Below are 17,486 nucleotides of genomic sequence, written 5' to 3'. Positions count from 1 at the left end.
CATAAGTTCATAGAAGTAATAGTATGTGTGCCAGAAGCCAAGAAGCAAAGGTGTTTTAAAAGGAGAGAATTAGCAACTGTATCAGATGTACTGGTAAAAAAGAGGATTAAGAAAATCTGATTGGAAAAAAAAAAAAAGAAAATCTGATTGGAATGTGTCCAAGAGAGGGTGGAAAGAGGAACAAAGGAGGCAAAATGATTGCACCGGCACATACTCTCATCACCAATTTTAAAATCACTTCCCAGCACTCGTGGCAAAAGAAAAAACCTTCACTGGACACAACTCTACTCAGAAATGTCCCCATGCCCCTGAATTCTGACTTCTCTGCACCCTCTCCATCTAAAGTGCAATCTTCAACTTTAAATAATGCCCTGCTTTCCTCCTATTCTTCAGCCATTAATTACTTGCACCCAGTTCCTCCTTACCAGTAATCACATCCCTTGAAGTCATTTATCTTCCAAGAGTTGGCCCTTCTATGTATGTTGATTATTTTTAGCTTTAACAATAAGAAATTGCTTTACTCCTGGATTATCTAGATTAAAACGTTACCTTCTGCATCTCTGTCTTGTCTGGTTAGACACATGCTATCAACCCAATTGCATTCATTTGTTGAAAGCAAGCGCATTTTTCTCAAATTTAATGGCAAGTCACAATTCTTCATGACCATATGCCTTGCAAGGCACAAGCATAAATCCTGTGTGAATGACTAAGAGCATCTCAACCTGTTAGTTGATTCTTCTGGCAGCAGTGAAATCCTTAACGTCAAGTAGAATGCATTGATTTAAAAAAAAAAAAAAGTTTTCTCTCTCATCAGCTTTAAAACATTATGCCTGTTAGGGATAGCAGAGAATTAATAACCAGGACTGCATCCCAATTGTTTAGCCCTGACAACAAGCAGAAGCCCAAACAGTGTAGCGAGATCTATTCAATGGTAGGCAAGAATGTGGCTCGGGAGACCAGCGGCCTAAATTACATGTCTGCCTGCACAATTCCTAGCTGGGTGTCTTGGATCCATTGAATAGGCACATTGAGTTATCTCGTAGAGTTCTTGTGAAATTAAATGAAGTGACCAATGAAAAACTCGTCATCCAGCAAAGATGGAAGTACTTACATGGTAAATACTCAATGAATGTCATCTATCTTAAGTAACCTACCTTAAACCAAAATCTGTCCAGCAGACTTTTCCTTTGTTGCTCTTCCCCCTTAAGCCAGAACATCTTTTAAGCCTAATGCAACCAAAGGATTTGTGCCATGCCAGCCAAATCCTGTCAGAGGGTGAAAATGAGAATGTGGTCAAGTCAGTGCTCAACCTAGTATGATTTTATTCCCACCTGAGGAACTCTCCTTCCATCCCCAAGGTCATTTGCTCATCAGCAGCCCTCGTAAGACCCTCACAAGGCAGATGTCCCAGGGTTCAGGTGTCTGTGATGAGAAGCACAGCTACTGAGAAGAAAGGACAGTCCGTCACCACTGCCTGTGGTCTTCTCCCTGGATGTGGGAGCCACTAGGGAGACATCAGCAGGGGGAAGAGTGAGCACTCAGAGACTCTTAACTTTTCTAGTGGGGTTGGCCTCAGCCTCCAGCCACTCTGCCACAAACCTTTCCTTTGGGGGTTCTTCCTCCTGAGATCCTCACACTTTTTTGTACAACTTTCTACCAGGCTTAACTTTTTAATTCACACAAAGCACCTCCTTTGAGGTGGTATGCCAACCTGACTTGCAAGATTTTACTATATTTACTTATTAATGAGAGACAGAGACGGGGGGCAGGGGGCAGAGATACAGGCAGAGTGAGAAGGAGGCTCCATGCAGGGAGCCCTATGTGGGACTTGATCCGGGACTCCAGGATCACGCCTTGGGTGGAAGGGAGGTGCTCAACCTCTGAGCCACCCAAGCATCCCAAGACTTTACTATAAATGCTTGTTTTGGTCTAATTCTACTTCATTTTTAGCTCCACCATCTCTTGCTTTTTATACAAACACAAGGAAAGTACCAGAACAAGGGGAAAGTTCTCCACACAGCTACAAAAGACAAAGTAGGTTTCAGGTCCCCAGTTATCACTGCACGGGTCACTCTTATTTGAGCACACAGACATTCCAGACTTCACTCTGATGAGTCTTAAACTGAGCTGGAAGAAGCAGAGAGTTGTATTTCCAAACTTCCTTTTGTGAATATTGTTGAATGCTGCCTTAGTACAAAGATGCTTCTGAAAAGACCTGCAGCATAAAACCTAAAACCTATTTTGACTTTTCCCTCCACTTTTAATGCATTTATTTTTAGGACTGTTCTAGATTTACAGAAAACATGGCCTCTAATTGGCTTCCAGGGACTATCCCATTTCCAAATGACTTAGAGTCAGCCCTTTCTCTGTCCCAACTTTCAGGAGCTGGTTTCATTTTATTTGTTTCAATCACAATCTTTTATCATCATACAAAATCCTTTCTGGAGTTCTCTACCTCCTCAAGGACTTTTCTTTATTTGAAGACATCAAGGTCCACCCTTTGTGCTCTAAAGTTCTATGGGTTTTGATAACCATAAAATGGGAAGCTCACCATCATGACATGCTAGAGCACAATGTCCCCACAGCAAAAAAATTAAAAATAAAAATAAAATAAAAAATTACCCTGGCTTGCACCTCTTAAACTCTCCTTCCCTCCTCTTCATCCTTGATGGCCAACGATCTCTTTATTATCTCTATAGTTTGGGCTTTTACAGGAGGTCACATAACTTGAATCATATGTACATAGACTTCTCAGCCTGTTTTCCACTTGGAAATGTTAATTTGAGGTCCATCCTTTGTTTTGTAACCTGATAGCTCATTTATTTTTATCACTGGATATTCCATGGCATAGATGAACTGCAGTCTGTTTATACATTCACCTATTGAGTGATATCTTGGTTGCTTCCAATTTTTGATGATCATAAAGGAAGCTGCTGGAGTGATCCATGTGCAGGTTTTTGTGTAGATCTACATTTTGAAACCAGGAGCATGATTACCGGTTTGATAAAGCTATGTTTAATTTTGCAGGACACTGTCAAAACGTATTCCCAAGTAGCTGTGACATTTTGCATTTCCACCAGCAGGGAATGAGAATTGTTTTTCCTCTGCCTCCTCCCCAGCAATCAGCACAGTCTGGGCCTTTTTAAAAAATATTTTTGCCATTCTAATAGATGTATAACTTCTCATTTTAATTTGAAATTCCCACTAACAAATTACGTTGAGCATCTTTTCATATGTTGTCTCTATGTTGTCTTTGGTAGGAGTCTGAGCTCTTTTGCCAATTTTTACATTCGGTTGTTTACTTGAATTTTAAGAGTTCTTTGTATATTTTGGACAGAAGTTCTTCATCAGATGTGCATTTACAAATATTTTCTTCTAATCCATGCTTGTGTTTCATTCTCATACAGTGTTGTTCAGAACAAAAGTTTTTAAGTCTAAAGAAGTTCAAATGAATTCTTTCCTGGATTATACTCTTGGTGTTGTATCTGAACACTTATGACCAAACCTGAAATCATATAGATTTTCACCTGGGTTATCTTCCAGTTTTGCATTTTATATTTAGGTCTAGGACCATTTTGAGTTAATTTTTATGAAAGATGTAAGGCTGGAGTATAGACTTGATTTTTTTTTTTTTTTGCATGTGGATGTCCAGTTGTTCCAGGACCATTTGCTGAAAAGACCATCCTTTCTCCACTGAATTCCCTTTGCAAAGATCAGTTCACTCTATTTTGTGAGTCTATTTCTGGCCTTTCTATTCTGCCCATGGATCTATGTGGCTATTTTTGTACCAATACCACTATCTTAATTACTGTAACCTTATTGTAAATCTTGAAATTGGGTAGTGTTAGACCTCCTACCTTTTTTTCTCAAATGCTGTCTTAACTATTAAAGGTCCTGGGCAGCCCCGGTGGCGCAGCGGTTTAGCGTCGCCTGAAGCCCCGGGCGTGATCTGGAGACCCTGGATCAAGTCCCACATCAGGCTCTCTACATAGAGCCTGCTTCTCCCTCTGCCTGTGTCTCTGCCTCTCTCTCTCTCTCTGCATCTCTATGAATAAAAAAATAAAAAATGTATTAAAAAAATAATAAAATAAAGGTCTTCCCCTCTCTATAACTTTTGGATCACTTTTTCAGTATCTACAAAATAAATTGCTAGGATTTTGACTGGGATTGCATTAAATCTATAGATCTAGTTGGAAAAATGATATTTTAATACTGAGTCTTATAATTTGTGAATACAGAATAACTCACCATTTATTTAGATCTTTGATTTCTTTCATCAGAATCTTGTAATTTTCTGCATAGAGACCTTGTACATATTTTGAATTTATAGCTAATTAGCATTTGTTGTTGCCATTATAGATGATGCTTTAAAATTTGAAATCTAATTGTTCATTGCAGATATATAGGAAAACCATGGACTTCTGCACATTTACCTTATAACCTGTGGTCTTGCTATTCTCATTATTTCCAAGAGATTGCTGCTTCCTTAGAATTATTTTTTTTACATAGTCAATCATGTCACCTGAAATAAAAAAATTATTTCTTCCACCCCAATAGATATCTTTTCATTCTGCAGTCTTATTGCACAGTTAGTTCTTGCAGCACAATGTTAGGTAAGTACTTCTCATGCCTGTGACTTATAACTGGAAGTTTGCATATCTTAATTCCTTCACCTATTTTGCCCATCACACATCCTTTTCCCTTTTTGCAACTACCAGTTTGTTCTGTATATTTGAGTCTGTTTCTTCTTTGTTCATTCGTATTGTTTTTTTAGATTCTTCATATAAGTGACATCGTATGGTATTTGTCTTTCTCTGACTTATTTCACTTAGTATAATATCCTTTAGGTCTGTCCATGTTGTGGCAAATGGCAAGATTTTTTTAAGGCTAAGTAATATTCTGTTGTGTATATATACCACATCCTCTTTATCCATTCATCTATTGATGGACATAATGCTGCAATAAACACAGGGGTGGATGTATCTTTTTTCAAATTAGTGTTTTTGCTTTCTTTGGGTAAAGACTCAGAAGTAGAGTTAATAGATCATATGGCATTTCTATTTTTAATTTCTGAGGAGCTGCCATACTGTTTTCCACAGGGCTGCGCCAATTTACATTCCCATCAACAGCACACAAGGGCTCCCTTTTCTCTCCTCGCCAACATTTGTTATTTTTGTGTAGAAATGCCAAATCATTGTTGTACACCTGCAACATATTTATGTCCACTAAAAAAAAAAGAATAATAAGAGACATCATGCCGTGTTTTCAGCTACATCCTTGTTTCCAAAGTACCTAGTTTCTTGTATTACCTTAGCTCTAGTTTTTTTGAAGATCATTTGCACTTTCTAAAATTGTGTTTCCAAACTTATTTGACCACGAGGCCCTTTGACTGAAATACATCTATTATTATTTCACGGAACAATGGTGTTCCATGGAACACAGGAAAAATTTCATCATGGTAATAATTGTTTAGGAGTAACAGGTCAAATTTGCCATCAGAAGAAAATAAGATCAATTCTAGAGAGAGATAAGAAAACATTGGGATGGTTTTATCTGGTTGCCAAAACAATTTGAGCTGGTACATTTGTATCTGGGGTTTTATTCCCATGGTTTCTAACCTTTATGTCTACCTGATGCATTTATTCATAAAATGTTTGTTTTATGTTGTCAGGATTAGTGCGAGTTGCAAGAATACAAAGATTGAATAAGGCATAATTCTTGCAATGGAGGAATTCACAGTCTAGTGAAGAAACAGAAATTAATTCCCACGCAGCCCACCTGTTTGTGTGAAAAAGAAAATACCTCAAAAATTCCCCTTGAAAAAGGACTCTTCAGGATAAATAACTAGGAGTCTAGCCTCCAGAGATAGTTAGCTTTTGCTGGGGCTTTTTTTTTATTATGAAACTTTTAAACATATAATTTTTTTTCAAAAAAAAGTACCCACCATCCGTCACCTACTTAATAAAACATGATCAATAGTCTTGAAGCCCATGTATAGCCCTTCTAATTTTATTTAAATTCTTTTTCATTATTTCAGGTAACTATTATTTTCAATTGGGTATTTATCTTCTCTGTGAATGTCTTTGTAACTATTAGATGAGTAGGTACTCCTAAAATATACTATTTTGGCACAACTGTAGATTTTATATATATGTTGTCATAATGGACAAATCCTCTGCCACTTGCTTTCTTCCCTCTATATTATATTTGTGAGCCATAGCCATATTGACAGCTCTAATTCATTTTCACTACTGAATAATGTTCTATTGTATTAATGTAGCATAATAAATGTATCCATTCTCCCCTTGATGACATTTAGGTCATTTCCAAGTCATTGAGATTTCAACAAATACTGCCATGAACATCATTACACATCTCTCCTGGGCACATGTGCCAGAGTTTCATTCATCTAGAGCTGCTGCCGGGAAAGGACATGTAACCTAATCTTTACTACTTTTTATTAAATTGCTCTCCAGAGCAGTTGCTCATTTTTTATTTTTATCAGTACTGGATGAGTACTGATATACCCATTTGTTCATGTTTTGCCAACATTTCACCACCAACCCAATAGCTGTGAAATGGTAGCTGTTGTGTTTATTATTTGAGAAACTGAGCATACTTACATGTATAAGCCACATAGTTCTCTTTTGTGAAGTTCCAGTTCATAACCCTTGGCAATTTCTCTTTTGGTGTTATCAAGTGTTCTAGATAGTGACTAAATAGGCTCCAAATATTCTTTCCTAGTCAGTACATGCCTTTTTGTTTTATTTGTATGTTGTGATACATGTAAGCTTAGTTTTATATAAGTTTATATACCACTCTTTTTCCTTATTGTTTGTCTTAAGAAATCCTTTCTTGGACTTAGGTCAAGGAAATAATCCTGTATTTTCATTTACAGCTGTTCAATGTCACTGTCACATCAGATTCTATTCCATCTGGAATTGATTTTTCTAGGACTTAGGTTAAGATAAAATCCTATTTCTTTCTAGGGGCCAACTTGTTTTCTTAGGGCATTTATTAAGATGTTCATCTGTTCTCAACTGTCTTGCCAAAGAAACTCTATCATTTATCAATTTCTTATATATGTCTGTATTTTGGAGCTCTTTTAATATGTCCAGTGGTCCTATTTCCCCTCCTTTAAACCTGTTTGCCTAAAGCACACTTATTTACTAAAGCTTTATAATACATCTTGCTTTCTGGAAATACAAATTGCCCTACCAATCTCTTTTTCTACAAATTGTCTTAGCATTTCTAGGCCCTTTTCTTGTTACATTAGAATGATAAAGACTTCCTAGTTTTATTTTAGAATTATATAAAACAGACTTGTCTTGGAAGAATTGATTTACTAATGATATTAAATCTTATTATCCATGCACAAGGAATATATTTCCATGCATTAGGCCTCTTAAAAATATTGTTCAGCAAAATTTTGTAAACCTCTCTTTATTGTTCCCATTTTGTTCTCATACTTAATTTTTAAAGATTCATTTGTAAGTATGTTATATATGCAACTATAGTATATAGTATATATTTTGTATTTAATTAAGTTTTTGTTGCTGGTATATAGGAAACCAAATTATTTGTTTATTGCTATATGTTCAGTAATGTTGCTGAGCTAATTCTAAAAACTTGTACATTCTCTTGGGTTTTCCATGGAGACAATCCTATCCAATTACAAATAAGGGTGGGCTTCTTCCTTTCCATCTTCCATAATCTGTTTTTCTTTTTCTTACTATACTGGTAGGACCTCCATTTGAAATTAAATAGATGTGGAATAAGGAGAAATTTCATTTTCATCTAATTTTAAAGGAAATATTTCTTTTCTTATAAATTTATTTTTTATTGGTGTTCAATTTGCCAACATATAGAATAACACCTAGTGCTCATCCCATCAAATGCCCCCCTCAGTGCCCATCACCCAGTCACTCCCACCCCCCCTGCCCACCTCCCTTTCTACCACCCCTAGTTCGTTTCCCAGAGTTAGGATTCTCTCATGTTCTGTCTCCCTTTTTGATTAAAGGAAATATTTCTAAATTTTTTTCATTAAACATGAGTTTCCTTTAAAGTTTTGGTATATGTCATTGGTCAGATTAAGAAAATTCCTTCTAATTCTAGTTTGCAACAAATTTTAAAAGTTTATTTTTTTAAATGAGAGAATGTTGAATGCTATTAAATAGATCTCTACACTTACATAGATGAGATAAACAATTGTATTTTCTAAAGCCAAACCAACTTGGCAATCTTGTTGATATACCATGTCCAAAGTAAGTTCTTATCAATTAGTATTATTGTGCAATAATGCTACATTAATAGGCTACCCTGAAACTAATGACTTAGAGCAGTAAACATTTACACTCATAGGATCATCATCAGTCAGCTGGGGTGACCAAGGTGGCTTTGGTTCATCTGCAGCATCTGAAAAAGCTCTGCTAACCTCAGCTTGGCACATATTTGCAGGTCAACTGATAGAGCTGCCTAACACAGCACAGTTTATAACAGTGCCAATCTAAGTTAGCCAGCTAGCTCTGCTCCCTAAGACCCATCCTCCTTAGACCAGCAGGTTAGCCCCCACATGTTCCTTCCAAGATGGTGTCACAGGGACAAGAAACTGCTTTATTGCGCAAATTTCTCCAAGCCCTTACACAACATCTCCACCAAATTCCCACTGACCAAAATCAGTCAATCAATCACACGTGGTAGAACCTCAAGTTACATGCTGGGAAGTATACTCTATTTTTGGTTGGAGGAATTGCACAGTTATATGGCAAAGGGTATGAATACCAGAAAAAGTGTGAAAATTTGGGTTAATAATATACTCTACCACAATGTATTATTTTTTGAATACATCTCTTGGTTTTACAGGATGCAAAAAAATGTTATTTATGAGTACACAATTTTAGAATTGTCCTTTTGTGGCTTTGTGCTGGAAAAAAGTTTACATAACATTCTCTTATCATGAAAAATATGAACCAAATAACTAGTGCAAATTTTTCCATACATCTAGAACATGAATTGCCCAGAGATTTACCAAAGCCAGAAAATGACTTTCCTTTCTCTATTAATTCTTACATTTTCTATGTCTTTTTTTTTAATTTTTTATTAATTTATGATAGTCACAGAGAGAGAGAGAGAGGCAGAGACATAGGCAGAGGGAGAAGCAGGCTCCATGCACCGGGAGCCTGATGTGGGATTCGATCCCTGATCTCCAGGATCGCACCCTGGGCCAAAGGCAGGCGCCAAACCGCTGCGCCACCCAGGGATCCCACATTTTCTATGTCTAATTTAAGTTGCAAGTTCTCAATTTCTTCACATATTCAAATTAAGGATGTCACTATGGGTACATCAGTCTGAATCAGTTTGAGTTCAGTCAGGAAAATAATCTACTGCACAATTAAGAGGTTTAATATATGGATTGGGACAAACCAAAGTGTTGTAAAGGAACAGCTTTTCTCACCAGAACATTTCCCACATATAAAACCTTTTGACTTGCTGATTCATTTCACAAAATGGGCTCTGTCTCAAAACAAGATACCATGAACAATAATAGTAACAAAGAATATAAAGTATATAGAAATGAACCCCCAACAGTGAAGGCATAAAGCCTTTCAGAGAAAAAGCTTTAAACTATACTAAAGGACACAAAAGAAAATTAGAATCGGATGATATACCATATTTATGCATGAGATAATTAATTATGGCATAGAGGTCAATTATCTCCCAAATCAATCTATAAATTCAACACAGTAGCAATAGAAATAGCAGTAGAATAAGGCTGGAGGTATTAAATAAACTCATGCTAAAGTTCATGTGAAAGAAGAGCCAAAGTCAACTTTGAAAAAAGAACAAGAAAGACTGACTCTACAAGCCATTAACATGTTATTAAACCCCAGTAATTAAAAAAATATGTAGGACACTGATATAGAAAGTGGATTATTTCAACTAGCAAACTAATGGCACATAAGAAAAACAGACCACTGTACATGAAAACTTGGTGTATGATAAAGATGGTACCACAAAGTATGAAGAGATAAATTGTTCAGTTGATGAGATTTTTAAAAAACTATTTCACCATATGGAGAAAAACAGAGCCGAACTCTTACTCTTTAAGCACATGCCAAGTAAGTAGTAAATGAATTAAAAATCCAAATATGAAGATAAAACTATCAATCATAAAAAATGTGAAAATATTTTTTTTGGTCAAGGTTGCAGAGAAAGCTGAAACATTTATTCAAAACACTGTAAAGTTAAAAGAGAGAGAGAGAGAGAAGAATGCATGTGACTATATTAACCAGATTTCCTAAAGAATATTATAAAATCATGAGTAGATAGATGGCTTGGAGAAAATATTTGCTATCTTACAACTGATGAGTGAATACTACTTAGATTATAGCAACAAAAAACTCCATGCTCTTGACAAGTAAGAAGACAGGAGACATAGAAGAAAATTAGAGGAAGCCCATCTAGCAGATCTGGGAAAGAATCTCAAATTCACAATTAATAGAAAATTTTAACACAACAATGAAAAGTCAATGTACACTCACCAGAATCCAAAAATTAGGAAGGTAATACCTGATATTGGGGGCTGTGGACTAGAACACTCATGCACTGCAAAAAGAAACAATAATGAAATGACCCAGCCATGCTCATAAGCAGTGTGGCAGTGTCCCCGAAAATGAAGTATTTTTATGCTTTATGAACTGTGATACCCCTTCCAGAACTCTGCATCTCAGGAAAATTCTCTCAGAGATTAAGGGTATGTATGTGTTCAAGGATGCTCATTGTAACCTTGTTTGTAATGAGAAGAACTGGACATATGCTCATTGTCTATCACTAGGGTGAAGTTTATAGAACAAGGTAGTTGTATAGCATGGATTACTATTAAAGCTCCAAGAAGCAGCAAACTAGATGCATATATGTTGTTGACCAACATTTAACACCTTATAAGCAGCAAGCAAACTATTAGAGAGGGATTTATAGTGTAACACCATTTAGCTACATTAAAACTAAACACTCATGAATCAAAACCGCATACTTTACAAGGATATGTGTAACTTAAATGTGTGTATATATACACTTAAACTATAAATATGTATTTAAAAATATAAAGCAGATCCATGAAAAAGGAAAAATAAGATAAACAGGAATGAAGCCTTGCATGAATTGATTAAGATCATATGCTATGTACAAGGGACTATGATGAGCTCTACTCTCTGTTGGAGTTCCAGTAGTTAGAAAAAGGGGAAAAGGTGCCTACATATTCCTTAGCCATTAGGGCTCTTGAACATACCACACAATTACAAAAATCCTCTGGTGCAAAGTTATAGACTAGAACATAAGAGGCCAAATCCAACAAGTTTTCTCTGGATTTTGCAGGATTTATTTATAATAGGCCAAGATTTTAGAGAATTGGATTTCCCCCATATTCAGGGTATTAGGCTGTTTTAATCCACTCACAGTTCTTTATAGTATGGCAGAGGCAAAGATGAGTTTGCTAAGACCACCTCATCAAACACTATTGCTTTGCATAGTTGCATGAAGATTGACCCTTGTGAGGTTATACAACACTTACGCATACTCATAGGGATGAGCCCATCTATTAAGACGCAACTGATAATATTCTTAATCATCAGAATAAAAAAAAAAAGAGCACCTATCAGGATGTGGGCAATCTGCCAGCTATCGCATCCAGTAGCAGACAAAAGGAGTGACTGCTGAAATTAGTCAATGGTCCCATCCTGAGTCATTTTGTTACTAACATCTGCCTACCCGTTCTTCTCGCTTCTGATACAGTGACCAGGCAAGAAAATGGCAGTGACTGGTTATAAATCTGTGTCACAAGTTGAATTTGCTTTAACGCTCTTGTTTTGAATTAAGAAGGTCCTCTCCCTTCAATAAATAATTGTCACTCAAACTAGAAGGAAAAAATATTCTAGAGAAAGAGAATCATAAAAGTCCCATTCTACTATTCACCAGTCAGACCCCTGGAAGAACTATGTTTAATTCTAGCAGTCAATTTTTAAGAAGAATTTCTACAAACTGATTCCTATTCAAAGGAAAACGAACATGATGGTCTTAAACCCAGAAACCACATCAAACCAGGAACCAAAGGTGTTGGTACCAAAGAAGAATATTTGAGGGGTAATTGAAGGAAAACACCTTATTTTTAATTTTTAAAAGATTTTATTTATTTATGAGAGACAGAGTTAGAGACACAGGCAGAGGGAGAAGCAGGCTCCCTGCAGGGAGCCCAATGTGAGACTAGATCCCAGGATCCCGGGATCATGACATGAACCAAAAGCAGACACTCAACCACTGAGCCATGCAGGTGCCCCAAGGGATGACACTTTAAGTGCAGTTGTTTGGGTTCTACTCTTAGCGGGGTCTCCAGAGATCTGCTGTGTTTAACAGTCTCATGTTCTCAAACAGCAAGGCATTTTAGTCTGTATAACAGACTGCAGTGAAGATTTAAGTATCAGATTAGATGTACTAAGTGACACTTTATGGACCCTTCCAGCCCCAACTTTCAATACATCTATAACAATGTTTTTAATGTGTAAAGGGAAATGAAAATGCTCTCCTCATAAATGGCATAGGCAGTGGATCCTGGTTCCAGTTGGGATGAAACAAAAGAGGTTTTCCCCTTCATTCTGGATTTTATTGCTAGCTTGACTCTGTTGGACACATATAACTCAGACTTTAATATCTGCAAAAACAAGAAACGATCTTGGAATGAGTCACCTTTTTTTTTTTTTTTTATCACAGAAACTGCCAACAAAATTCTCAATTAGAAGTGATATTTGCAAAGCAGGGGCTGTAGTTGGAATAATGTACGGTGTATTCTGAATTATCTTTTTCCTCCTTTTTTCTATACCACCTGAGGGACTATCTACAGCACATTAGGACTAGAGATTAATAGTGTATTTGTATCAAAGCCATTTATAAAGCCTAATGAAAAAGCCATGCAATTTTTAAGTTTATTCAATAGTACCATCAAGATAAAATCATGAGATTTATGTTTAATAACAAAACCACAAAGATCTAAGAGAAGCACTGTTTCTGGATCCCTGTCAAGAAGAGATCATTCTGGAAAGCAAAGCCTTTAGACAGCTATCACCAAGACAGAAGCTCTCAGGGGCATTTTTCCAAAACAGGAGGGAGAGTATGGCGCAGGTACTGTTCACTCAAAGCTCAGTGGGACTCAGAGGTCCAGCCTGCACCATCTTTTCATCTATGCCAAGCCATTTGCTGGGACCAGCTTTTAGTCTGGCATCTCTCTCAATGTATTTCATTCACTATCAAGGTTGTACGTATTCAATTTGTTAGCTTTCATGGGCAACCAACCAAGGAAGTGACTGCTAACTTCTCTATTTATGTCAGGTAACAATTCAGCAATAATGATCTCTATCATTTTGCTAGAAGAACACCCTTATCTCAAATAAATAAATATGTTGAAACCCAGAAACTGATAGGCCTTTATGCATTTATCTGTGAAAAGAAGTAAGGCAATGGGAACAGAGAAATTAACTGAGCCAGAAATCTTCCTTTTCTCCCTTGGTTGTATTAAGAGTGGGTCCCTTTTAGGATGGTACCACCCCCTAGGGGACATTTTAGGAATTTGTGGGGTGGGGGGAGGTTTCGGGGGCTATTTTCTTTTTGATAGGAGTAAAGAACCCTAACAGTGTTTACTGGAGTCTACAATGAGTTGCACCATGACACACACTAAAAAATCATACACTGTGAAATTTCTGAATGGACATTCTTATGGGTGGAAATCTTAATCCAAGCAGAGAACCTAACTGCATTTTACACATAAACACAAAGTATATTTAGCATAATTTTAATATACTTCCAAATTTCCAAGAATTCAACTACCATGAAGACAAAAATAACACTTGGTTTTGTTCAGAGATTTACAACAGTTGTTCATTTTAGAAAATCATGACATTGACAGCAAGCTTCTTCATGGTGTCATTCTGAATTCCCAGCTGTCACATTCAGAACGATTTTACCTCTAATATAGGCATCTGAGTACTTATGCATTGTAACACATTTTATTTGAAATTCTAGAATCAAAATTATAACTAAAATTATTTTATATCTTCTTGGGTTACCGTTAAGGCATTATACAGATTGCTTTGAGATACAAATCATTTGTCAGGTGAATATACTGCAAATATTTTCCTCCAGTTCATGGCTTATCTTCGTTTTCTTAACTGCTCCTTTTGAAGAGTAGATGATCTTGATAAGCCTAATTTATATTTTTAGTGTTTTTTGTACCTTGTCAAAAAGTCTGCCTACCCAGAGTTCACAAGTTCATTCTCCCAAAGCTCATTCTCCTGCTTTCCTAGTTGTATAGTTTTAGTTATGTTTAGATCTAGGATTTATTTGAATTATGCGGAGTGAGGCAGAGGTTAATTTTTTTGCATATGGATATGTGGTTTCAGCTTCATTAAATATATAAGGCTTTTTGCCACTGAACTACCTTGAAATTGGTTAAAAATCAATAGATCACATATGCATAGCTATACTTCTAAACTCTTTGTCCTATTTTCTCCTTACATAAATACCATGTTGCCTACTGTGGTTCTGTTGTCTTAACATTAGGTAGTATAATTCATCTAAGTATTCTTTTTCAAATTTGTTTTATCTGTTCTAAGATATATGCATTTCTATGGAAGTTTAAGGATTATTTTAATCTCTACAAAAAAAATGTTAGGATTTGGTTAGGATGGCCTTGAATGTTTAGATCAAGTTGGGGAAAATGGGCATCTCACAACTGAGTCTTCTGAACCATAAGCATTACTTTTGCCAGCAATTTCTTGTAGTTCTCACTGCAGAACTTTCATATCATTTCCATGGATCCTAAAAGTATTTCATGATGTTGCTGTACATAATATTGTTTTAAACTTTGTTTTCTAGTTTGTGCATAAAGAAATATATTTTTGAATATTGACCTTGTACCTAATAACCTTACTAAAGTAATTTGTTAATTCTATCTTTTTATATTTCTTAGGATTTTCTATTATAAACAATCATCTCATCTGCAAATATAAGTTTTGTTCTTCCTTTCAATTATATCTTTTATTTCTCTTACTTCTATTGTTGTTCCAGCAAAGAACTCCAGATCAAAATGAAATAAGAGGGGGTAACAATAAACCTCCCTACTTGGTTACTTGTCTTTCAAGTAGAACATTCAACATTTTTCCATTAAATTTAAGGTTAGCCATGGGTTTTTTATCTATCTACTTTTTTAGATTGCAGATATTCTTTTCCATTTATATTTTGATAGTTTGGGCATAAGTAGATGTTGATTTTGTCAAATATCTTTTCTCCTTCTCTTGAGATGACTGTATACTTTTTTTCTCATTAACAATGCTGTGAATGCCACTGATGGATTTTTCAATGTTGAACCCATTTGCACATTCCAGGGATAAGTACAAGTGGTCATGAGGTTTTATCCTATTGTTGCATTATCTTTTTCTGCAGACTTCTGCATTACTAATTATCAATACATTAGTATTAATGGACCAATATTAAGTATTGGTCTTTATGTTCTTATTTGATTTTAGTATCAGGGTTACAACCAGCCTGATAAAATTAGTTGAACAGTAATATCACCTCTATCTTCTTTAAGTTTATATTAAAAAATTATTTTTCTTGAATGTTTGTTATCATTCACCAGTTACCTCATCTGAGCCTGGAGTTTTCTTTGTAATTAGGCTTCAAATAACAAATCCAATTTCTTCAATAGATATAAGGCTATTCAGGTTTTCCATTTCTTCATGTTCATTTTTGGATTTGTATCTTAAGGAACCACAGCTTCACCAAAAGTTTGACTAGTTTTTCCAAATATAAGCCAAAATTGTCCCTCTTTGGCAGATTTTCTCTTCTATCTACTCTCAAACTCAACTGACCTCAGATATAAAAATGTCTTACTTCAGAGTGACCAGTCTTTCTAGAATTCATTTTTTCTGAGATTTGTGTCTACAGATTTCGGATTTACTTTAAATATGTAATGTTTTTGTTTACTTTTTAACTTTTGTTGTTTTGACAGTAAAAGGCTTTTACTTCTGTATGGTAACAGGTAACAGAATTCCATATAGAATTTTAAATTTATATTTTATATGTTATAATACATGAACTTCAAGATAGTAAGAAAGAATTGCAAAATATTTATTATAAAAGGGGCATTGGGACTGGCAAGTTTAAGAATTACTGAGTTTGAAAGACATGATTTTGTGAGAATTATTTTGTTTTGATTTCCTTATCAACAACATGAAAATAGTAGAACCTGCTTTACTAATTCATGAGGTCTGGCCATATTTCATAAACTTTTGGGGTTTTTCTAAACTACTTATACCAGAACCTACTATCCTACAGATTCTGATTAATTGGGTCTATGCTAGGACCCAAACATCCAAATGATCTAAAATCTCCTGGGCTGATTCTGATGTATATTCAATACTAAGAATCCCCGTTATAGGGTTTTGTGAGGCTCAATAATGTAATGTATGTGAAAGCTTTCATAAACTATAAAAGAACTGCCAATTTCTTTTGAAGAAGTATCTTATTTTCATAAGGGAAAGAAAATAAGACCTGGCACCCAACATTATGAACGTGAACATAATCATGCCACAGGAAAAATTCCTATCAATGTAGTAATTGTGTGTTCACCTGTAAGGAAGAGAATTATGCTGAAATGTCATTAAGAGCAAAAACCACCCAGATGCCTGGGTGGCTTAAAGGTTGAGCGTCTGCCTTTGGCCCAGGGCATGATCCTGGGATCTGGGATCGAGTTCCATATTAGGCTCCTTGAGGGGAGCCTGCTTCTCCCTCTGCCTGTGTCTCTGTGCCTCTCTCTCGCTCTCTCATGAAAAATAAAAATCTTTAAAAAATTTAAAAAGAGCAAAAAAGCAGAAATGAAGTCCATCATCTAAGAGGGAGAATATTACAGTAGTCACATGACTCATGCATTTTTCAGGAATCTATCCATGCAATTTAGCATGTGAAAAATTGTAAATTTCTTTTTTCATTCTCTGCATCTGACCTTCATATATAATCTCTCTTCTGTTTAGGGTCTTTTTCCTCACAGCTTTCATTATAGTTGAACTTTACATTCATACATGCAGTTATTTGGTTTGTGTTGCTTTCTTCTACCAGAGTGTAAATTAATTGAGGGAAGGAACTTCAAGCTTACCTGCACTGGTAACACTGGTATACAGTAGGGGCTCAATAAATGTCTACTGAATGACTGATAAAATGAATGAATGAATGAAGTCTTACCCCAAACTCTTGGAATGTATGTGGAATAAGCATTTCTTCCACAGATTCCATGTTAATTTATAAAGACCACCATTTGGATTTAGATAAGCTTTTCTGCATTAGTATCATGCATTTGAATATAGATAAAAATTCTTGGGAAATCTGTGAATCCATTTCTTTTCCCTACAGTCACAGGGACTGTACAAATTTTCTTGTGCTGGCTT

General features: G+C 35.7%; 1 long non-coding RNA gene across 5 annotated transcripts in view; it reads right to left on the bottom strand.

Moving 5' to 3' along the window:
• The window catches only part of LOC140621164 (uncharacterized), a 182,724-nt gene that overhangs the window by 56,621 nt on the left and 108,617 nt on the right, over window positions 1–17,486 (bottom strand). The gene's annotated exons all lie outside the window — the stretch shown is intronic.

Source organism: Canis lupus, chromosome 29, assembly GCF_048164855.1.
Source record: "Canis lupus baileyi chromosome 29, mCanLup2.hap1, whole genome shotgun sequence".
NCBI classification, from domain to species: Eukaryota; Metazoa; Chordata; class Mammalia; order Carnivora; family Canidae; genus Canis; species Canis lupus.
Note: the sequence above shows the minus strand (reverse complement) of the source record. Positions and strands in the feature narration are given on the sequence as shown.